The sequence below is a fragment of the Eumetopias jubatus genome, unplaced genomic scaffold (assembly GCF_037043125.1).
Source record: "Eumetopias jubatus isolate StellerSeaLion01/CBP00866 unplaced genomic scaffold, mEumJub1_p1.0 scaffold_52, whole genome shotgun sequence".
Taxonomy (NCBI): Eukaryota; Metazoa; Chordata; class Mammalia; order Carnivora; family Otariidae; genus Eumetopias; species Eumetopias jubatus.
The window spans coordinates 86,596-110,376 of NW_028274858.1; the positions used below are offsets into that span (position 1 = coordinate 86,596).

Consider the following 23,781-nt stretch of genomic DNA (forward strand, 5'->3'; position numbering starts at 1 on the left):
TAGACACCTGGCTGGCCCTCTCGGTGGGGAGGCCTGGGGGCCTGGTGTACCTGTCCCCCACCTACCCCTGGAGGAGCGGCCACGTTCAAGCTTTTCTATGTCCAACCCTCAGGAACAGTTGGGAACCTGGGTCAAGAGAGGCAGGCACTGGCCCAAGACAAATGAGGGGTGCAGAGCCCAAGGAGCAGGGCTGCTCTCCAGTCCTAGGCCAACCCCAACCCTCCCATGAGGTTCGCTTTGGGGGTGAGAGCCCCTCAGATCCAAGGGGATAGCTACCCACCCCGCCCCATGTGGGGACATGACCTTGGCATCCCCAGGCATGCAGAGGCATGTGCACCTGCACACCCACACACACCACTCTGACTGCCCAGCTGGGGGTCAGAAGGGGAGGACACCCTGGGAGCGAGGTGGGGGACAAGGGGGAAAGAAGAAAGAGGTTGGAGACGGCTGGGCCATGGGGCAGGGCATCAGGACTCCTGGCAAGGACCCAGATCCAGAGCATGGGGAGGGGAGACAGGCCAGGCTGATGGTCAGGGGGCCCAAGGGACCCAGGGGGTTGCCAGGGCACTGGGAAAAGACAGGGTCTGGGTTCCGGTGTCCACCACCACCCTGGGCACTTGGGAGTAGGAAGAGATACCCACCCCCAAGTCCAGAGCCCAAAAGGCCTCAGCTTACTGTGCTGTCACTTGGGCTGCAGAGATGCAGTGTCCCAAGGGTCCCACAGGCTTGTAGAAGAGCCTGTTGGCCTTGGATCTCCATCCCCGACCCCCTGTGATCCCAGTCTGGGGAAAATGTTTTCTACCCCCTCGAGGTCCTTCTCAGCAGAGGACAGACTCGGGGCTTGGGGGGCTGAGGACCTGGCTACACAGAATGTGGCAGAGCACTGGGCCACCAGTCTGGAGACCAAGGTCAGGGCCCTCCTTGTTGCAGCCTCAGGGTCCCCATGTGGAAGAGGATCCAGAATCACTGCTCTGGTCAGGGTGAGGAGGCCTTGGGAAGGAATGGAGCACCAGGACCGGAGAGGGAAACAGGGACAAGGGAGGCTTCTGCGGTTTCTCACATCGCCCATGGAACCCACAGATCCTGCTCCTGTGAGAGACACAGACACAGAGACAGAGAAGGAGACAGAGAATGAACACAGGACAGAGGGAACCAGTTGTGCCATTCTATTCCTGAGAGAACCGTCACATAGGCCATCCACCCTGGAAGGGAGGGAATTCCATAGGGATGTGTGACCAGGACTCAGGGGTGCCAGGAGCCACTGTGGGGACTGCCCAGCACACGGGCACAGACAAGGCCCTGGGACCTGAGCCTAACCCTATTGGGAGCCCCTGGAAGTCTGTGTTGTGAGAGGACAAGGTCAGAATCAGTTCATTACTACCTTCCCATGGGGGATGGGACACAGGCAGGAGGGGGGTGGCTTTGCCTGGACCCCAGAGCAGATTCAAGCCCCTCTGAGCTGTGTTCCATGCCAAGCCCAACCCCTGGCTCATCCTTGCATTGCCAAGTATGCCCCAGCCTCCTGTGATAGCAGGCACGGAACATGTGTAGAGGTCCCTAACCCTAACCCGTACCCTAACCCGTACCCTAACCCTAACCCTAACACTAATGGGAGCCCCTGGAAGTCTCTGTCACCAGGGGACAAGGTTAGAATCAGTTACTACATTGCCACGGGGGCTGCGACACAGGCAGGAGGGGTGTGGCTTTGCCTGGACCCCAGAGCAAATTCACGCCCCTCTGAGCTGTATTCCATGCCAAGCCCAGCCCTTGGCTCATCCTTGCATTGCCAAGTATGCACCAGCCTCCTGTGATAGCAGGCACAGAGCATGTGTAGAGGTCCTACCCCTGATGGCATCCCTAGAAGTAGAAGCCAGGATAACCCGATGTGCAGATGGGGAGCCTGGGGAGGCCCTGAGAGGCACGGGGTCTGTCCAGGGTCACAGCTCTGGGCACGCACAGGAACCAGGTCTGAACCCAGGTCTGTGGCATCACAGCAGAGACACCAGCTGCACCCAGGCCTCCCGGGGGCTGTGGGTGGGCTGTGAGGGTGTCACTGTATGGATGGGGCATGGGGGGAGGGTTAGCATTGAGCAGTGGGGGAGGGGGGCCCTCGGGGGGCTCTTGTGTGAGGAGGAAGTTGGGTAAGGGGACCCCAGGCAGTGGTGACCTCAATTCCCTGACAACAGAGCCCAACAGAATTTGGAACCCCGGTAACCAGGCACCCACATTCCACAGACAGCCCCCTGCTCAGCTCATTTTGTTGGAGGTCCTCATCCAAGATGTTCACATGTTGCCTGCCGAGGTCCAGAGGCTGCAGGTGGAAGAAAGCGCGCTGTGCAGACGCTGTCCCCCGCTGGGGATTTTGGGTCAGGGCTCCCCACCGCCTCTGGCCATTTGGCCGGAAGCACAGAAAGGTGACACCAGGAGGCCCAGAGCCGTCCACCCAGCCCCACTCGCTCTGATGACCTGTGTAGCTCCAGGTGCCCTCCCTGTGTGTGTGTGTGTGTGTGTGTAAGGGGTGTGTGTCTGTGTGTGTGTGTGAGTGTGTGTGTAAAGAGGGGTCATGCGGGGTGGGGCCACCCCGAGCAGGAGGTCATGTTCAAGGTCAAGGCTGGCTGTGTGGGATGGGGTGTGCGGGCGCTGCCCCTTCTGCCCAAAGTTTATCCCGATAGCCCTGCAGGGGTGGGTCACTGCATCCCGGGTGCAGGGCTGTGCACGCACAGGTGTGTCTGATCTGGGAGCAGCAGGGGGATTGGGCAGGAGGACAGTGCTAATGGCCGGGCAGGGCTGTGATACCTCGGGGCTGGCTACCGGTCCCTGTCTTTGCAGAAGGCCACGGAGGACATGGAGAGGAGGTTGCTGGACACGCCCTCCGTCTCCTCGACAGAGGGGGTGACCACACAGGGGTCCCCAGGAGCAGATGCTGGAGATTGTAGGGGAAGACCTCCTACACCACCCAGACCACTGTCCCAGGTGGTTGTCCACCGGTCAGTGGTCCAGGAGCCAGAGCCCACAGAGGCCAAGGCTGAGGGTGAGAAGGCTGGGGATGGGTGTTTGTGGTGTGTGGGGATGGGTCGCTCCTGGCCCCACAGGGAGGAGCCCGCAGAGGCTGGTTGGGGCCAGGAGCAAGACTGGGCTCAGAGCACACAGAGGGTGGACTGCAGTCGGGGAGACAGCCCTGTGAGGGTTCCTTCCCGGCTGTGGCTTCTCTGGGAGGCCCTGGGCTGGGCTCTGTCTTTGCAAAGGCCCACGGAGAGTAGGCACAGAGGTGAGCTTTTCTCTTTTCACAGCTGCTCCACCCTCTGAGCAGCTAGAGCTGGCTCCCACTCCATCAGCAGCTCTGGGGGGAGGGGTGGTGCCTACAGCAACTTCAGGAGGACACCAGGAGCTGGCAGGTAACCAAGCACCCGCCCACGGAAAGCCTGGCGTGGACAAGGAAGAACTGGCACCTGCTCCTGCCCCAGCCCCTGCCCCAGTTCCTGCCCCTGCCAGAGCCGCTCTCCCTGCCCCTGCCCCTGGCCCTGCTCTTACACCCAGCCCTGCCCCTATCCTAACCCCTGCCCCTACTCCTGTTTCTGCAGGGCTCCCAGAGCCACATCCAGAGCCCACAGCCCTGCAGGGAGAGCTCCTTGTACCATCGCCGGACCCCGACGCCTCGCCAGAGTGTTTCATCCCCTCCCCCGATGTTCTTTCTCTCTGGTTCATATTAACTGTTATTTTATCTTTTCATGTTCTGTATACTGTTTATTATTTGTTTTAAATAAAATTACTTGTTTTCAATTGAACATGTCATGAGCATTAAGTACATGCCCAACGCTGTACCACCACACCCCAGAACATTGCTGCAGAATATCTCATTCCCCAAAGGAGTCCCCGAACCAGAAGGCCTCCCTGCCCATTTATCCACCAGCCCAGACCCTGGCAACCCCTAAACTGCTTTCTCTCTCTGTTCTTTTACCTGTTCTGGATGATTCCATAAGTGGAATCACGCAGTAAGGGCCTTTGTGTCTGCCCACCTATTTTCAAAAGGGACTCGTTTTCTCCTGTGTTTACTTGACATAGAATTTCTCTTATTTGATATTGAAATCCCCGATGGATTGCACATCACATGTAATCATAGAAGCCACTTTAGGAATTATGGGCACAATCTCTGGGCCGAGACCCCTGTTCCTGCTGGGACACCACAGCCTGACCCCAGACAGGACAGGGCTGGTTCCTCCTGTGGCCCACACAGAAACCAGGGAAATGCAGAAAGCTGGAAGACACACCACAAAGGGCAAAGGCACTGCTCACAACCCAAGGCCAGAGAAAGGTTTCACCTGACTCTGGTCCAAACCATGCTCCAAGTCACTGGGTTCCACAGGGATGGAGACCAAACACATGTAAGTCCAAGGCGGAAGGATAGGCACGCCGGGAATACGTGTGAGAGATGTGGAGCTCCTGGGTAAGGACTCCGGCAAAGGAAAGCCAATGGAGGCAGCGCTGGTCACCCTCAGACCGGCAGGTGTCCGGTCTGGGGAGAACGTGAGGAAGCGGAGGTCCAATGCAGGTCCCCTGGAGAGAAGGGTGACGGGCACCCCTGTCTGGGAGAACAGTGAGCAGCACCCATCTCAGGCCACAGGTGCACCCATCACCTGGTATGCTCAGCCTCGGACTCACCCCCGGAAACTCTGGCTCGGTTTTCACATATGTATTGTCAGGAGTGTTCATCACAGCGGTGCTGGAGAGAGCAGGGAATGGAACAGCACTAATGCCCAAGGAGATGGATGGGATCCACGGTCCCAGTTCTCATGACAGAATGCCCTGCAGCTACTGTCCCGGTGTCATCCGGGGCACAGGATCCGGGAAGCCCCTCCTGAGACCCCCCTCCTGCCATGTTGCTCCTGGGAACATTGGGAATTGTTTGAGGAGGAGGGGGAGAGGATCCAGGATGACAGCGGGTGCAAGGAGAAGGAAGGTCAGCACTGGGAGGACAGACGGAAGTGCCCTGAGCCACCATTCAGGGCCCGGGCTGTGATGCCCTTGGACCTTACCCCAAATAATGGCTCCTGAGGTATGGATCCAGCTTCTGTGGTTTCATTCCCTCCCTCCCTGCATCATTTATTCACTCCCTCATTCATTCCCCCCTCCCTCTCCTTCCCCTCCACCCCTCCCACCCTCCCTGCCTCCCTGCCTCCCTCCCTCGCTTCTACCCCTCCCATCCTCCCTTCCCTCCTCCCTCTCTCACTTCCCTCTCCGGATCCTGCCTCCCTTCCAACCTCCCTTCCCTCCTCCCTCTCTCTTTCCCTCTCTCCCATCCTCCCTCATTCAGCAGAGGATCTGGGGTCCCTGCTGTGTACTGAGCACTGGGGATTCATCAGTGAGCACCCCCGAACCCACATGGTCACGTCCACTGTGGGAGGTGACGGGGGCAGTCCTCAGGGCTAGCACTGGTGATGAGCACCAGGAATCTGCTCCTGAAAACAGGTCAGTTGCACAAAGAAACGAATGGAGAGACCCATGCTTAGCACTTCCTCTAGAAAAATCTAGTCCTGAAAAGTGATGAAAAGTAAGTATATCCTAGACTTCATGCGATGTGAGTTCTTTTTCTTTAATTATTTATTGTTATGTTAATCACCATATATTACATCATTTGTTTTGGTGTACTGTTCCATGATTCATTGTTTGTGCATAACACCCAGTGCTCCATGCAGAATGTGCCCTCTTTAATACCCATCACCAGGCTAACCCATCCCCCTAGCCTCCTCCCCTCTAGAAACCTCAGTTTGTTTTTCAGATTCCATCGTCTCTCCTGGTTCGTCTCCCCCTCTGACTTACTCCCCTTCATTCTTCCTCTCCTGCTATCTTCTTCTTTTTCTTTTATCTTAAAATATGTTGCATTATTTGTTTCAGAAGTACAGATCTGTGATTCAACAGTCTTGCACAATTCACAGCGCTCACCGTAGCACATACCCTCCCCAATGTCTATCACCCAGCCACCCCATCCCTCCCACCCCCGACCACTCCAGCAACCTTCAGTTTGTTCCTGAGATTAAGAATTCCTCATATCAGTGAGGCCATATAATACATGTTTTTCTCTGATTGACTTATTTCACTCAGCATAACACCCTCCAGTTCCATCCATATCGTTGCAAATGGCAAGATCTCATTCCTTTGGATGGCTGCATAATATTCCATTGTGTATATATACCACTTCTTCTTTATCCATTCATCTGTCGATGGACATCTTGGCTCTTTCCACAGTTTGGCTATTGTGGACATTGCTGCTATAAACATTGGGGTGCACATACCCCTTCGGGTCCCTACATTTGTATCTTTGGGGTAAATACCCAGTAGTGCAATTGCTGGATCGAATGGTAGCTCTAATTTCCACTGTTTGAGGAACCTCCATATTGTTTTCCAGAGGGGTTGCACCAGCTTGCATTCCCACCAACAGTGTAGGAGGGTTCCCCTTTTTCCACATCCCCGCCAACATCTGCCGTTCACTGACTTGTTAATTTTAGCCATTCTGACGGGTGTGAGGTGGTATCTCATTGAGGTTTTGATTTGGATTTCCTTCATGCCGAGCGATGTTGAGCAATTTCCATGTGCCTGTTGGCCATTTGGATGTCTTCTTTGGAAAAATGTCTGTTCATGTCTTCTGCCCATTTCTTGATTGGATTATTTGTTCTTTGAGTGTTGAGTTTGATAAGTTCTTTATAGATTTTGGATAATAGCCCTTTATCTGATATGTCATTTCCAAGTATTTTCTCCCATTCTGTTGGTTGTCTTTTGGTTTTGTGGACTGTTTCTTTTGCTGTGCAAAAGATTTTTATCTTGATGAAATCCCAATAGTTCATTTTTGCCCTGGCTTCCCGTGCCTTTGGTGATGTTTCTAGGAAGAAGTTGCTGCGGCTGAGGTCGAAGAGGTTGCTACCTGTGTTCTCCTTTAGGATTTTGATGGACTCCTGTCTCACGTTTAGGTCTTTCAACCATTTGGAGTCTATTTTTGTGTGTGGTGTAAGGAAATGGTCCAGTTTCATTCTTCTGCATGTGGCTGTCCAATTTTCCCAACACCATTTGTTGAAGAGACTGTCTTTTTTCCATTGGACATTCTTTCCTGCTTTGTCAAAGATAACTTGACGATAGAGTTGAGGGTCCATTTCTGGGCTCTCGATTCTGTTCCATTGTTCTATGTGTCTGTTTTTGTGCCAGTAACATACTTGATGATGACAGCTTTGTAATAGAGCTGGAAGTACGGAATTGTGATGCCGCCAGCTTTGCTTTTCTTTTTCAAGATTCCTCTGGCTATTCGGGGTCTCTTCTGGTTCCATACAAATTTTAGGGTTATTTGTTCCATTTCTTTGAAAAAAGTGGATGGTATTTTGATGGGGATTGCATTGAATGTGTAGATTGCTCTAGGTAGCATTGACATCTTCAAAATGTTGGTTCTCCCAATCCATGAGCATGGAACGTTTTTCCATTTCTTTGTGTCTTCTTCAATTTCTTTCCTGAGTATTTTATAGTTTTCTGAGTACAGATACTTTGCCTCTTTGGTTAGATTTATTCCTAGTTATCTTACGGTTTTGGGTGCAATTGTGAATGGGATCGACTCCTTGATTTGTCTCTCTTCTGTTTTGTTGTTGGTGTATAGGAATGCCACTGATTTCTGTGCATTGATTTTATAGCCTGGTACTTGACTGAATACCTGTATGAGTTCTAGCAGTTTTGGGGTGGAGTCTTTTGGGTTTTACACATAAAGTATCATATCATCTGCAAAGAGTGAGAGTTTGACTTCCTCTTCGCCGATTTGGAGGCCTTTGATTTCTTTTTGTTGTCTGATGGCTGTGGCTAGGACTTCTAATACTATGTTGAATAGCAGTGGTGAGAGTGGACATCCCTGCCGCGTTCCTGACCTTAGGGGAAAAGCTCTCAGCTTTTCCCCATTGAGAATGATATTCGCTGTAGGTTTTTCGTAGAAGGGTTTTATGATATTGAGGTATGTACCATCTATCCCTATACTCTGAAGAGTTCTGATCAAGAAAGGATGCTGTACTTTGTCAAATGCTTTTTCTGCATCTATTGAGAGGATCATATGATTCTTGTTCTTTCTTTTGTTAATGTATTGTATCACGTTGATTGATTTGCGGATGTTGAACCAGCCTTGCAGCCCAGGGATAAATCCCACTTGGTCGTGGTGAATAATCCTTTTAATGTACTGTTGGATCCTATTGGCTAGTATTTTGGTGAGAATTTTTGCATCCATGTTCATCCAAGGATATTGGTCTGTAATTCTCCTTTTTGATGGGGTCTTTGCTGGTTTTGGGATCAAGGTAATGGTGGCCTCATAAAATGAATTTGGAAGTTTTCCTTCCATTTCTATTTTTTGGAACAGTTTCAGGAGAATAGGTATTAATTCTTTTTTAAATGTCTGATAGAATTCCCCTGGGAAACCATCTGGCCCTGGGCTTTTGTTTCCTGGGAGATTTTTGATGACTGCTTCAATTTCCTTAGTGGTTATAGGTCTGTTCAGGTTTTCTATTTCTTCCTGGTTCAGTTTTGGTAGTTGATACATCTCTAGGAATGCACCCATTTCTTCCAGGTTATCTAATTTGCTGGCATAGAGTTGCTCATCATATGTTCTTATAATTGTTTGTATTTCTTTGGTGTTGGTTGTGATCTCTCCTCTTTCATTCATGATTCTGTTTATTTGGGTCATTTCTCTTTTCTTTTTGATCAGTCTGGCCAGGGGTTTATCAATCTTGTTAATTCTTTCAAAGAACCAGCTCCTAGTTTCGTTGATCTGTTCTACTGTTCTTTTGGTTTCTAGTTCATTGATTTCTGCTCTGATCTTTATGATTTCTCTTCTCCTGCTGGGTTTAGACTTTATTTGCTGTTCTTTCTCCAGCTCCTTTAGGTGTAGGGTTAGGTTGTGTATTTGAGACCTTTCTTGTTTCTTGAGAAAGGCTTGTATTGCTATATACTTTCCTCTCAGGACTGCCTTTGCTGCATCCCAAAGATTTTGGACAGTTGTGTTTTCATTTTCATTGGTTTCCATGAATTTTTTTAATTCTTCTTTAATTTCCTGGTTGACCCATTCATTCTTTAGTAGGATGCTCTTTAGCTTACATGTATTTGAGTTATTTCCGACTTTCCTCTTGTGATTGAGTTCTAGTTTCAAAGCATTGTGTTCTGAAAATATGCAGGGAATAATCCCAATCTTTTGGTACCGGTTGAGATCTGATTTGTGACCTAGAATGTGATCAATTCTGGAGAATGTTCTATGGGCACTAGAGAAGAATGTGTATTCCGTTGCTTTGGGATGGAATGTTCTGAATATGTCTGTGAAGTCCATTTGGTCCAGTGTGTCATTTAAAGTCTTTATTTCCTTGTTGATCTTTTGCTTAGATGATCTGTCCATTTCAGTCAGGGGGGTGTTAAAGTCCCCCACTATTATTGTATTGTTGTCAATGTATTTATTTGCTTTTGTTATTAATTGCCTTATATAATTGGCTGCTCCCATGTTCGGGGCATAGATATTTACAATTGTTAGATCTTCTTGTTGGATAGACCATTTAAGTAGGATATAGTGTCCTTCCTCATCTCTTATTACAGTCTTTGTTTTAAAATCTAGGTTGTCTGATATAAGGATTGTCACCCCACCTTTCTTTTGGTGTCCATTAGCATGCTAAATGGTTTTCCACACCTCACTTTCAATCTGGAGGTGTCTTTGGGTCTAAAATGAGTCTCTTGCAGACAGCATATGGATGGGTCTTGTTTTTGAATCCAATCTGATAGCCTGTGTCCTTTGATTGGGGCATTTAGCCCATTTACATTCAGGGTAACTATTGAAAGGTATGAATTTAGTGCCATTGTATTGCCTGTAAGGTGACTGTTACTGTATGTTGTCTGTGTTCCTTTCTGATCTTTGCTGCTTTTAGGCTCTCTCTTTGCTTAGAGGACGCCTTTCAATATTTCTTGGAGGGCTGGTTTCGTGTTTGCAAATTCCTTTAGTTTTTGTTTGTTCTGGAAGCTTTTTATCTCTCCTTCTATTTTAAATGACAGCCTAGCTGATATAGTATTCTTGGCTGCATATTTTTCTCGTTTAGTGCTCTGAAGATATCTTGCCAGTCCTTTCTGGCCTGCCAGGTCTCTGTGGATAGGTCTGTTGCCAGTCTAATATTTTTACCATTGTAGGTTACATATCTCTTCTCCCGAGCTGCTTTCAGGATTTTCTCTTTGTCTCTGAGACTCGTAAGTTTTACTATTAGATCTCGGGGTGTTGACCCTTTATTATTGATTTTGAGAGGGGTTTTCTGTGCCTCCTGGATTTTGATGCCTTTTTACTTCCTCACATTAGGGAAGTTCTCTGCTATTATTTGCTCCGATATACCTTCTGCCCCTCTCTCTCTTTCTTCTTCTTCTGGGATCCCAATTATTCTAATGTTGTTTCGTCTTATCGTATCACTTATCTCTAGAATTCTGCCCTCGTGATCCTGTAGTTGTTTCTCCCTCTTTTCTCAGCCTCTTTATTTTCCATCATTTGGTCTTCTATATCACTGATTCTCTCTTCTGCCTCATTTATCCTAGCAGTTAGTGCCCCCATTTTTGATTGCACCTCATCAACAGCTTTTTTGATTTCGACTTGGTTAGATTTTAGTTCTTTATTTCTCTAGAAAGGGTTTCTCTAATAACTTCCACGCTTTTTTCAAGCCCAGCTAGTATCTTTAAAGTTATGATTCTGAACTCTAGGTCCGACATCGTACTACTGTCCGTATTGAGTAGGTCCCTGGCTGACGGTACTACCTCTTGTTCTTTTTGCTGAGGTGATTTTTTTCGTCTTGTCATTTAGTCCAGAGGAGAATAGATGAATGAGAGAACAAAATGCTAACAGGTTTACAACGTCCCCAGCAAATATACTGTATAGAAATCAGAAAAGACCTGAAACCAGGGGAAAAGAAAGGGAAAGAAAGAAAAAAGAAAGAGAAAAAAAAGAAAAATATATAAAAACAAAAACAGAACAATACAAAAAAAGCAGAATGTGATCAAATATGATCAGGCTAGTGCATAGATCAGTGCCACACACTAGATTTTGGGCGTATTTTGGTCTGTTAGAAAAAAGTGCCTCCTAAAATTTTAAAGGAAGAAAGACTTATATGTACAAAATAAGGGTTGATACAATGAAGGGATAGAAGATGACTGTAAAGATGAAAATTATAAAAGATTTTATAAAAGGACTTGATAAGATAAGAAGTTCTTTGAATGGCAGGGCGCCTGGGTGGCTCAGTTGGTTAAGTAACTGCCTTCGGCTCACGTAATGATCCTGGAGTCCCGGGATCGAGTCCCACATCGGGCTCCCTGCTCAGCAGGAAGTCTGCTTCTCCCTCTGACCCTCTTCCTTCTTGTGCTCTCTATCTCTCATTCTCTCTCTCTCAAATAAATAAATAAATAAATAAAGAATTTGTTTGACAAAAGAAAGAAGATTAAAAAAAAAAAAAGAAAAAAGGGAGAGAATGTGATCAGGCAGGAGACCAGAACAGAGCCATACACTAGTGATTTAGGGTATGTTTCGATCTGTTAGAAGAAACTGTATCTCAAAATTTTAAAGAGAGAACGACTTATATATATATGCCAAAAATAAGGGTAACTACTATGAAGGGATAAAATATGACTCTAAAAATGAAAAATAAAAATCTTTTTTTTTTAAAGAGATTGATAAGATGGTGGTTGAAAAAGGGAAAAAGAAATAACAAAAATTAACTTTGATGAACTAATGAATCATGGTAAAAAAAAAAAGCCATGAATTCTATGTGCAGTATTCCCCTAGCGCTGGAGTTCTCCCGTTCTCCTTGATTGGTAAACTTGGTCTTGGGTTGCTGGCTGTTCGTGCTGATCTTCTGGGGGAGGGGCCTGTTGCTGTGGTTTCCAAATGTCTTTGCCGGAGGCGGAATTGCCCCGCCCTTGTCGGTCCGGGCTAAGCAAGCTGCTCGGGTTTGATCTCAGGAGCTTTTGTTCCCTGCAAGCTCTCCGTACAGCCTTGGAGGACCAGGGCAAAAATGGTGGCCTCCCAATCTCCGCCCGGAGGACCTGAGAACTCGGGGCCCCGCTCCTCAGTGCGCCCCCAGAGAAAAGCAGTCACTCCCGTCTCCCTGGTCTCTGGCCGCACTCCGTGCTCACCCGGCCTGTGACCGAGCATTGCTATCTCTGGCACCCGACCCTGTGTGGAGTCTCCAAACCCAGCAGATCCCTGTGGTGCGTTCCCGCGCCACTCCTCCCCGGGAAGGAAGGGGAGTCTCCCCGGATTTGCCGCTTGTTGGGTCCCTGCTGCAGGAGCAGTGGCCCGACTGGGCCGCGGATCACAGTTTATGGCCACCCCGAGCTGAGAGCCTGCGCCTCGGCTCCGTCTCTGCAGCCGGCTTCCCCGCTCCGATACCTGGGAGCTCTGGGGCACTCAGACACCCCCGGTCTTTTTGTGACCCCAAGGGTCCTGAGACCACACTGTCCCGGGAGGATTCCACCCCCTGCTTAGCCACTGCAGCTCCCTCAGCGGAGCCGACTTCTAACAGTCCCGATTTTGTGCTCCGCGGCTCTATCACTTGCCGGAAGCAGCCGGCGGAGGCCCCTCCCCGCTGTCTATCCTCCCGAATATCGCCTCGGATTCACTTCTCTGCACATCCTACCTTCCAGTAAGTGGTCGCTTCTCTGTTCAGAGAGTTGTTGCTACTCTCCTCTTTGATCTCCTGTTGAGTTCGTAGGTATTCAGAATGGTTTGATCCCTATTCAGCTGAATTCCTGAGATCAGATGAAATCTAGGTCTCCTACTCCGCCATCTTGCTCCGCTCCCCCATGCGATGTGAGTTCTAATGACAGGTACGCACTAAATCCTAGAACCAACAAAGAGTAAATCATCCAGTATTGACTGGGGTGTTGTGACTTTTCTGACCAAATGACAGCGTTTCAGCCAACATCTCCAAAGCCTCTGAGTTTTCCCAAGGGCCTCTGTGATCCTTTGGTCCTTCCATCGACCGCCTTGGGAAGCTCTGTCCTGTCGTCTTCCTTGTCCCCTGCCTCTTCTGGGACCCTTCCGTGGCTTCCCCTCCCCCCACTAGGGTCGCCCTCACCAGGATTCCCCATGCCCCTTGACTGGGCGCCGGGATCCCACACTGGGCCCCATGAGCCCAGTGCCTTGTGCAAGTCCCGTGCGCTCCCTCTGGGATCACTTGGCATCTCCCTTGCAGCGGACTGCGTCTTCCTGCACTGGGTCTCCTCTGAGCAGTCTATGAGGCTGCACTGTGCCCATGTCACGGGCACAGAAGCAAGAGTCCAGAAGGTCCAGATGACCTGCTCCCAGTCTCAGCATGTGGAGCCTGGGCAGAGAGTGGTCCCTGAGCAGAGGAGGACTTAGGCCCAGGGAGCCTGAGGGAGGATGTGGCACAGTGAGCCCACAGGAGGAGATTGAGCAATGTATGAACCTGGTGCTCAGAACTGCTGGGAGACCACATTGCTCTGGCTCTGTCCCCAGGGCTGGAGGCTGTCAGGGTATACACCCTCCCAGGCTGCAGGCTGGCAGTAACTCACAGGAGGAGGCGCACCTGGTGCAGGAGAGAGCTCTCAGGCAGAGAGGAGGAGGCAGGTGTTCCCGCAGCAGCTGGAGGAACTTAGGATAACCACCCTCCCAGGCTGCAGGCTGGCAGTGACTGGCAGGAGAGGAGACACCTGGTGCAGGAGAGAGCCCTCTGCAGAGAGGAGGGGGCAGGTGCTCCCCCAGCAGCTGGAGGAACTCGGGGTAGCCACCCTCCCAGGCCGCAGGCTGGCAGGAGAGGAGGCACCTGGTGCAGGAGAGAGCCCTCAGGCAGAGAGGAGGGGGCAGGTGCTCCCCTAGCAGCAGGGGCACTTGGGCAGGCTGAGGGGGCATCAGTGGACAGCAGTGACTGCAGCTGGGGTTTCCACACAGACCCTCTCCTGAGGCTCAGCACAAGCTTGTCTGATGGGCTTTGTCCCCCAAATACAAAGTCTGGCCCAGGACCCCCCCCAAGGCCCAACTCCTAATCCTTTATACTCAGTTCAAGTGACAAGAAATGGCCAATAGTTTAGGTGGTGTTGGGTGCACAAGGACATTTGTTTTTGTGGCCCATGCTATACAGTTGCTGGCATTTTAAAGATCTCAGGGCTTTGATTCAAAAATGGAAGGATGCCGGGGACCCCAGAGAGCTTTCTGGAAACCTGCCTCTGGGCCTTGCAGCCCTCCCATCCCACCAGTTCTGCTCAGAATCCCTCCAGGCCACAGACCCACAGTCTTGGCTCCTCAGATGGCCCAGACAATGTGCCTTCAAAACGCGATCCCAGTGGGGCTGTAGGACACACTGCAGATTCCACCAAATCCCCCTCCCAGAAAGTGAGGGTACGACTGGACCAGCTGTCCAAAAACTGACAGGTCAGGGTTCCAAGAAGACACCAGAGGCACCGGAGTACCTGAGGAGCATCTGAAGCCAGGTAGGGACAGTGAGAATCTCCAGTTTTGCCTAGGGGCAGCTCCCGTCCCCCTAAACCCTCAGTGGGATGGCTTTACTGGGGGATTGGGGGGGACCATGCCTGGAGGACCCATGGCTCCACTGTTAGAGGTCGCCGACTTGATCAGTGCACGGTGGGGAAACCTGGCCACACCCAAAGAATTTCTAGAAACAGTAGCCATCTCAGTGGTAGCTGACCTGGGAGGTCAACCTTCCAGCTGCCTGAGGTGAGACGAGCCACAGACCAGCACACTAGCCAGAAGTGGAAGAAGGAGAACAAGTTCTTCATTTCATAGTTTCTAAGTCACCGGTTTGTTCCTACGGTCAGTATACTTTGCATCCTGGGAAATCTCTGCCTGTCTAAGGTCATGAAAATATTCTCCTCATGTTCTCTGCTGGAGAAGTTCTTGAAAAATCTCTGGTTTATAGGTAAAAATCATCCAAAAGTGACTTTGGATGGCACAGCCATGCTGGGAAAAGGATGGATTTTTCCCCAAAATACTTAAAAATAGAACTCCTGTATGATCCCACTGTCAGGTAGACCTTTTCAGGAAATGAAGTCAGTTTCTCGAAGTAAGACCTGCACTCTCCCACCCAATCGCCCTGAGGAGGGGCGGCCACCCTTAGCAACCCTCCCCTTGAGGCAGGTGCCTCCCTGGACAAGGGGCTACCCCAGGGCTGGGAGGTCTCCACAGCAGCACACCCAATATCCTGGATACTAGGAGACAGAGTACAGCACCAGGCCAGTGAGGGTCAGGACACACTAACCCAAATATGGCACCTTGGCAAATTAAAGATAGAAGCTAAAAGAACTTTTGCATAGAGCAGAAGCAAGAAGGACTCTCTGACGCCCAGCCATCAGCCCTTCTTCCCTTAAGCAGGTCAGAATACTCCCATGTGGAACTTTCTCTCCCCGGACCAGAGGGATGATGTGCTTATCACCAGAGTCAAGGAATTTAGGACCACGGGGTCTATACGAACACACCTGGTTAAACGAATCCTATCTTCCTAGTTAACTTCTTTACCGTTTACGAGCCCTTGTCCAAACCCCTGTGTCTGTCAATTCTTCACACACTTAGTGCTTCTTTGTCTAAAAGGTAGAAGAGCTGTCTGCTCCAGTCACCTCTGCTGGTCGTCAGGGTCTTGTGAGGCTCCCACCAAAACAATCAATATATTTTGCTTGCTTTTCTCCTGTCCATCTGTCTTTGCCAATTTCCAGACTCAGCCAGGGACCTTAAGAGGGTTGAGGAAAACATTTTCCTTTCTTGCAACACTGTGGGGTAGGGGGTGGGGAGTCAGAAAACGCCATCCCATCTTCCTGGGTTTGGTAAAAACGGACCTCTACTGGGAAGCAGCACAGGACAGTGCATGGCTGGAGGAGCCATAGAGAGGCACGTGGAACATGTAGGAGCTACTTGGCCCCCAGCCAGGGGACTTGGCCCCAGTGACAAGTCCAGGGTGTGATTATGACTATTATAATGGAAGCATCCTAAACATCAGACCTTCCCCACGCCAGGCTTCATGATTGCTGCTCCTTGTAGTTGCTACTGTTGGTTTAGTGACTTTTCTGAACTAACTTTGTCAAGTCTGTATTCTTTGCTGTGTGTATGGCTACTGAATCCCTGTGCTGTTAACTTAGTGGTCAGCCAGTGGCTGGGCAGAGAAATCACCCCTGTTTCCAAGCTATGGGCTACAGATTGGAGGTCCCCACAACCCCTTCAGGTTTGAATAAACTGCTCCAGTGGCTCGTGGAACTCATAGAATCATGTTACTTACTAGACGACCAATTCATTGAAAGGACAGTACTCAGGGCCAGGCAGCTGGAAGCGAGGAGCAGGGCAAAGTGTATAGAAGAAGCTCAGAGCTTCCCTGCTCTCTGAAAGAGGCCTTTGCCCACCTCCACTCTGACCTTCGTCTATACTTCCTAACTGAAGATGTCCTTCTTTCGGGCTCATCTGTTAACTCAAGTGAAAGACCCGGTGGGCACCAAAATGACTCCTCAAGTACTAACCACTGCTGCCGTCCTGGTGATTCTTGGGCACAGCCATGAATCTCAGCTTCCTCATGATGGGGGCAGCCCAGCAGCTGTGGGTCCTACAGGTCCTCTGGGGACAGGCCAGCAGCTGTGGGTCCTACAGGTCCTCTGGGGACAACACCTTAATGGGCTTATGGCCCAGCAGGTACCTATTCTGGTGGCTCTCGTCGTGCCACACAGCCTCGATCCCATTGGCCAGGTTGACCCCCATTGTCTGGTGACAGGCCAAGGTCAGTTGGTGAACCTCTACCACCGACCCCCCAGAAAAGGCCCCCTTGTAGTCAAAGTAGCCCTTGCCCCTGGGAAATGTGCGCCTGGGACTGTGGCCAATGCTCGTAGCTGAAATCCTTGTGGGCCGCCTGGTAGAAACCGGGGTGCAGGGTGCCAAAGAGGGTCTCCATACTCACGTGGTCGCGGAACTTCATGTCCACCTCTGTGCACACCAGGTAGTCCACCTCACGGAGGAATTGTGGAGTTAATCTTAGAAAATATATTGTCAGCCCTAAGGAGTGATTGTGGAAGCAGCTGAAACGTCAGCAGCGTTCCTGTTCTCGGGCTACTGAACACAATGGCCCAGTCGGAGCAGGATCCCAACATCCCCAGGGGCAGGGCCTAGGTTAGGAGCCAGGAAAGAATGTAACACTCCGTACCCCCCCTCCTGCACCTGGCGTTTGCTAGCACAAACGTCCCACTCTTCCCCGATCCCATGACGGCCTCCCTGCGTGCCTGCGCGTACGGGAGAGTGCAGGCCTGCTTTACAGCTTCAGCATACTTGCCATCCCTTTGTCCTCCTTTCCCACGCTTTGAGGCGTCTGCCCTTGCTTTTCTGAAAGAAATGACATAAAAGCGATGTGCAGAACCCAGCTGCTGCTGCCCTACTTACAGAGGCAGCCCTGCATGGCCGCTCAGATTGGTGTCTGAGAACTTTATTTCAGCACGCGATGACGGGAAGAGATGCTTATAGAAGCGGCGGATCATCACATGCTCTGCATGGACGCGTCCTCCCAGCGCGCGGTGCCGGGAACCTCGAGGACCACCACCTTCCGGCCTTCCCGGAGGGGCACATGGGGCCCGGCGGGCAACTGATTGGTGAAGACGTAGTAGGTGACCCTGTGTCCCACCATGAAGTGTTTCTCAACTGTCTGCAGGAACAGCTCCAGGAAGACCATGTATCCACAGGGACAGGGGACAGGGCTGGAGGAGAGTCACTGCCAGAGGCTGGCGGCAGGACCCCAAAACTTGGGCCGTGAACGTGTGCACTTTCTTCAGGGGGCAGGCCCTGGGCTGATTTAAGCAACAGCCACCCTCCTGGCCTGGCCTGAGTGCATCTGCTGGTGGGGCCTCCCTACCTTCGGCTCCCAGAGATGGGAGCCCTCAGGACCCCATCTTACAAAGGGGAGCCTGAGACTTAGAGGCTAGAAACCCATGCAGCTGATTCTACCCAGTCTGTAGGGCATAGAAACAAGGGCTGTGCCCAAAGGTCCTCAACTCATGGCAGGTGGGGACAGAACCTGCAGGGGGTCAGCCAGGGGAGGGGACGTGCAGGGTTTGCCCGGGAGCTCAGCACAGGGGGAGTGTTCCTGGCGCCAGCATGCTAGCGTCGGTCTTCATGGGTCACAGGGTCACCTACCCTAACCCTAACCCTTAAACCTAACCCTTACCCCTAAACCCAACCCTAACTCTAATCAAACATCATGCTCAATTTTGAGGACTGACAGCTCTACTCTGAAATCAAACACAAGTCCATTATGCTGGCTTTCACTCATTGCTCAGTATCGTACTGAAAGTTCTACCCAGAATGATAAGGCAAGAAATCCACATGTGGAAGAAAACAGTAGAACTAGGTTTATTCAGAGACCAGAGATGACATCATCTTATAGACAGAGCTTCCTAAACAATCAACAAAAAATGATTACAGCCAGTTAATATCAATACACAAGAATCTGTCTTATTTGTATACATTAGCCATGAATCATCCAAAAAATAATTTAAGAAAACATTTCCATTTTAGGGAACATTAACATTGACAAAATACTTAGGAACAGATGTAATCAAGATGCAAGTCTTGTACGCTGAAAATTACAAAACATTGCTGAAAGAAAGGGAAACCTAAATAAATCTGAGGACCCCACGGCGATGAAAAGACATACTATCGATAAGATGGCAATAGTACACAATGCAATGTGGAAATTCAATGTGTTCCCAAGAAAATTCACAAAGGCCTTTGGAAAGAACTGCACAAGCTAATCCTAACAGTCATATGGAGTTTCAAGGGACCACAAAATAGCCAAAACAATCTTGAAAAAGAAAATCAAAGGTGAAAGGTCATTCTTCCAAAGTTCAAATATTAATACAAAGCAACAGTAAATAAAACATTTTGATACTGTCATAAAGGTATGCATTCACCCTGAAACAAATAATACATTATACGGTAATTGAATTTAAATTTAAAACATTTTTAAAAATAAAGAAATAAAATAATTTTTTAAAAAGATATGCATACAGATCAGTGGGGTTTAACTGAGAGCCCAGAAATAAACCCCTTCATCTATGGTCCACTGAATTTTGACAAGGGTGGACAACATTACACTGGGGGACAGAAGGGTCTTTTCAACAAAGGGTGGTAGAAAATTGGCTATCCGTGTACAGAGGAATGAAACTGGACCCTTACCTCACACCACATATAAACATTAACTCAAAATACATTAAAGGCTTAAATGTAAGAGGTAAAACTATAAACTCTAGAAGAAATAAGTGGGGATAAATCTTCATAACCTTGGATCTAGCAATGCTATTAGATCTGACACCAAAGCGTAAGAAAGCAAAGAAAAAATAGATAAAATAATATCCTCAAAATTAAAAACCTGTTCTGGGTGCCTGGGTGGCTCAGTTGGTTAAGCGTCCGACTCTTATTTTTGACTCAGATCATGATCTCGGGGTCATGAGATCGAGCCCACGTCAGGCTCCACACTGAGTGTGGGGCCTGCTTAAGATTCTCTCTCCTTCTCCCTCTGTCCCTGACCACTCGCACACTCACTCACTCTTAAAAAAGAAATGTAGAAAAATAAAAATAAAAATCTTTGTACATCGTAAGATACTATCTGGAAAGTGAACAGATAGCCCGCCGAATGGAAGAAAATATTTGTACATTATGTATCTAATAAGAGTCTGTTGCCCAGAATATGTAAAGAGCGTTTACAACTCCTCAGCAAAAAGACAACCCATTTTTTAAAATAGACAAAAGACTTGGATAGACCTTTTCCAAAGAAATCATACAAATGGTGAATAGCACATGAGTAGATGTTAAACATCCTTAGTCTTTATGGAAATGAAGATTTAAACCAGTTAGATGTCCTTTTACACACAACGGAATCACTATTTTCAAGAAAACTAAAATAACAAATTTTAGAAAGGATGTTGAGAAACGGAAACCCTTACACCTTGCTTGTGACAAATGGTGCAGTCTATGTATAAAATATTTTGGCATTTAGGCAAATAGATCAAAGGAGAATTACCATATGGTTCAACAATTATACTCCCAGATACATACCCCAAAATTGAAAGGAGAAGTACCCTTATTCAGCGCAGCATTTTTCACCGCAGCCAAAAGGGGGAAGCAACCCAAGTGTCCACTGACAGACGAATGGATAAACGAAACGCGGTGTACACAGCACGGAGCACGATTCAGCCTTAAAAACGAAGGGGGCTCTGACACAGGCGACACCACGCATGAAGCGGGAAGTCATCACGCTGAGCGACATCAGCCAGTCACAGAAGGACAGACGCCCTGTGGTCCCACTTACCGGAAGTGTCCCGAGACACACAGTAGAATGTGGCTGCCGGGGCCGAGGGGAAGGGGACGGGGAGCTGGTGTCTCCCGCAGACAGAGCCACCCTCGGGGAGAAGGAAGAAGTTCTGGAGAACGACGTGCCCCCGCGGGAACTCAGCTACGGCCGAGAACTGTGCACCTGACACGTTCTGAGGGTTCTGTGGTGGTTCCGCGGGACAGCGCCCCGTCGGGGGTAACACGCCCTGAAGCACCCCGCGTCTACACAGCGCACCCTTCCTCCGCGGGGTCCTGTGAGCTCGCACCCCCTCCGCAGTCCCCGCTCAGGCGGCTTCTCCTCACCTCCTCCTCCCTCGGCGAGTCCTGAGGAGGCCGGCTCCCGTCAGCGTGGACGCGGCCCCACGTCCTCCCGAAGTCCCCACAGCGGGTCCTGAGGAGGCCGGCTCCTGTCAGCGTGGACGCGGCCCCGCGTCCTCCCGAAGTCTCCACAGCGGGTCCTGAGGAGGCCGGCTCCCGTCAGCGTGGACGCGGCCCCACGTCCTCCCGAAGTCTCCACAGCGGGTCCTGAGGAGGCCCGGCTCCCGTCAGCGTGGACGCGGACCCACACCCTCCCGAAGCCTGAGCGTCAGCACAGTGGGTCGGGCCTGAGGCCTTGGAACACCTGTCCTCGCCCAGGAGGAGGAGGGCTGAGCGCGCATGCCCCGTACGGGTCGCGGGGCGGGACTCGGGCGCCCCCTGCGGGAGGTGGGGGCAGTGCAGGATGCGGTGCACTCAGTTCCGTGGAGGCACCTGTCCCTTCTGGGGTCCAGCTGAATCCATTACATTTGGGAAATTCGAACTGAAATGGAGTCCAATAATCCCCTGACTTCCCCAGAAATAGAAACTGTTAATTAGAAACCATACGGAATTAAGTGAAATGCAGACACAGGGTTTAAAACTTATACCAAAATTCATCCAAAATTGTAGATAAATTTAAAATGTAAAACTATCAAAATAAAGGGGGTGCCTGCGTGGCTCAGTCATTAAGCGGCTGCCTTCGGCTCAGGTCATGATCTCAGGATCCTGGGATCGAGCCCTACATTGGGCTCCCAGCTCAGCGGGGAGCCTGCTTCTCCCTCTCCCACTCCCCCTGCTTGTGTTCCCTCTCTCGCTGTGTCTCTCTCTGTCAAATAAATAAATAAAATCTTAAAAAAAAAAAACTTTTGCTCGGTGAAAGACCTTGCTCAGAAAACTAAAAGACAAGCCACAAACTGGGAGGAAATATCTGCAAAGCACAAATCTGGTAAAAGATTTGTATTCAAAAAATACAAAAGACTATCAGAAATCAATGATAAGGAAACAAACATCCTAATAGATAATGGGTAAGGATCTGAACAGATGCCTGGACAAAGAAGATATACAGATACAAAATAAGCATACAAAAATATGTTTGACATCATCATTAGGAAAGTACAAATTTAAACAACAGTGAGACAGCACTGCACACCTATCACAAATACTAAACTCCAAAAACAAGAACACCAATTGCTGGAAGGTGAGGAATGGCAGCAACTGTCCCTTCGGAAGACATTTTGGCCATTTTTTCCAAACCTAAGTAAGTCTTATGTTAAGATCCAACAATTGCACTTCTAGTATTTAGACAACTGCTTTGAAAACCTATTTCCGAAAAAAACTCACATGCAGTTATGCACGGTAGCTCTATTCATAATGGTTACAAACTTAAAGAAACCAGGATGTCCTTCCATAAATGAATCCATAAGCAAACTAAGTGCATCCATGTGAAGGAAGCAGAATATGCCATGCAAAATATACCTCTTTGGCACAAGGGATATTTGGGCTGATTAATTTTAAGAAACGGCAGACATGGCAGAATCTCTGGTAATTGGTTAAAAGTTGCCATTTGGTGAGTGAAATGTACACTTATAAAGGAATGCCCCATTCGTAAGCCTGTCTCCCTCTGTATCAGGAACAGAATTACTAAATCTCAAGAAACTCTTATCAAAAGAGAAGGCACAGACTTCAAGTTGTGTAACGACCATGCCCTCGTTTACTGTGCTCACCTGAGAACATCCCTTAACTAGCCTTCCCACCACCCAAAATCTTTTGGTCTTTAGCTGAAGATAGCATTTAGGGTGAGAGCTGGGCCACTTCAAGGATATCTCCCATGAATACAGGACATATGCATGATATTAAACTTTGACTTGTTTTTCTCCTGTTAATCTTTTCAGCAATAAAAAGGAATGAACCATCACCCCATACAATCACATGGATGAACTTTACATGTATTTTTCTAAGTGAAAGAATCCAGTCTGAAAAGGATGCACACTGAGTGACCCGATTTGTAGGAGATTCTGGAAAAGGCAAAACTAGAGATGATATTAGGATCTGTGAGTGAATTCCGTGATATTTTCATGATTTATACCTGCCACTATGCATTTGTCAAAACCCAAACCTTTTGTGGCACCTGGTTGGCTCTGTCGGTGGAGCATGCAACTCTTGATCTTCGGGTTGTGAAATCGGGCCCCATGTTGGGTGTGGAGATTACTTAAAAATAAAATCTTTAAAAAATACAAACATTTCTACATCCCAAAGAGTAAATAATAATCTACTGAAAGTAAGTTGTTTAAGTTGTGGGAGTGTCACAGGATGGTGTGGGGGCCAAGGGCAGGCTGCCCCAAATCTGCCACTGTGACATATAGATCATTTTAATTAAAAGTTACTTAAGAGACAGCCTATGCAATGAGGACACTTAGACCCTCCTCTGTCCCCCTGGAAAGAAAATCAATCTCCCATGTGAAGATGTCCCTGTACCAGGAGGTAAAGAGATTTCGACATCACCAGAAATGGGAGATTTGGAGCCCATAAGGCTGTATAAACAACCCTTGTTACTTTTTACTAATTTATGACTGCAGCCCAAATTTTGTTTAGAATTCCTTACTAATCGAAGCTCCCAAGGTTAAGTTTTCATTGTCCTGTGATTTCATCACAGGTGTAGTTTCTCTTTGTCCAAAAAGTATAAAACCCGGCTTCCTTGGTCATTTCTTTAGACCTCAGGTTCATTATTGGGTCTCCATTTGCACATCATTGCACTTTAGGTTTTTTTCTCCTATTTATCTGTCTCATGTCAATTTCTTTCTTCATTCCGCAGTAAGAACCTTGGACCAAGGACAATTTCTTCCTCCCCTTCAATGGAATACAGAACGTGACACATAATCTAACTGTATTAGAAACATATGGGGGAAAAAAAACCCTCACTGTAGGTTGTATGACAAAAGGTGCTGACCTAAGGAACTTTGGAAATGAATGGAATCTGTAGATTAAAGAAAAAATATAATGTACGTATACAGTGGACTCTAGTTGATAAAGTTCTCTGCCATCAGAGTGGTAGCTAACAGTTCTGAAAACACCACATCTGTAATCTGGAATGGAGCAATGAATTAAATAAAGGGCCGGTGGTGAGAGCCACGTTT

The 23,781-nt window shown here is 49.0% G+C and overlaps 1 pseudogene; it reads right to left on the reverse strand.

Annotated features, from left to right (window-relative positions):
* Positions 1-2,807: 2,807 nt before the first annotated feature.
* On the reverse strand, positions 2,808-17,693 carry LOC148161837 (histo-blood group ABO system transferase 2 pseudogene; annotated as a pseudogene).
* Positions 17,694-23,781: the final 6,088 nt, after the last annotated feature.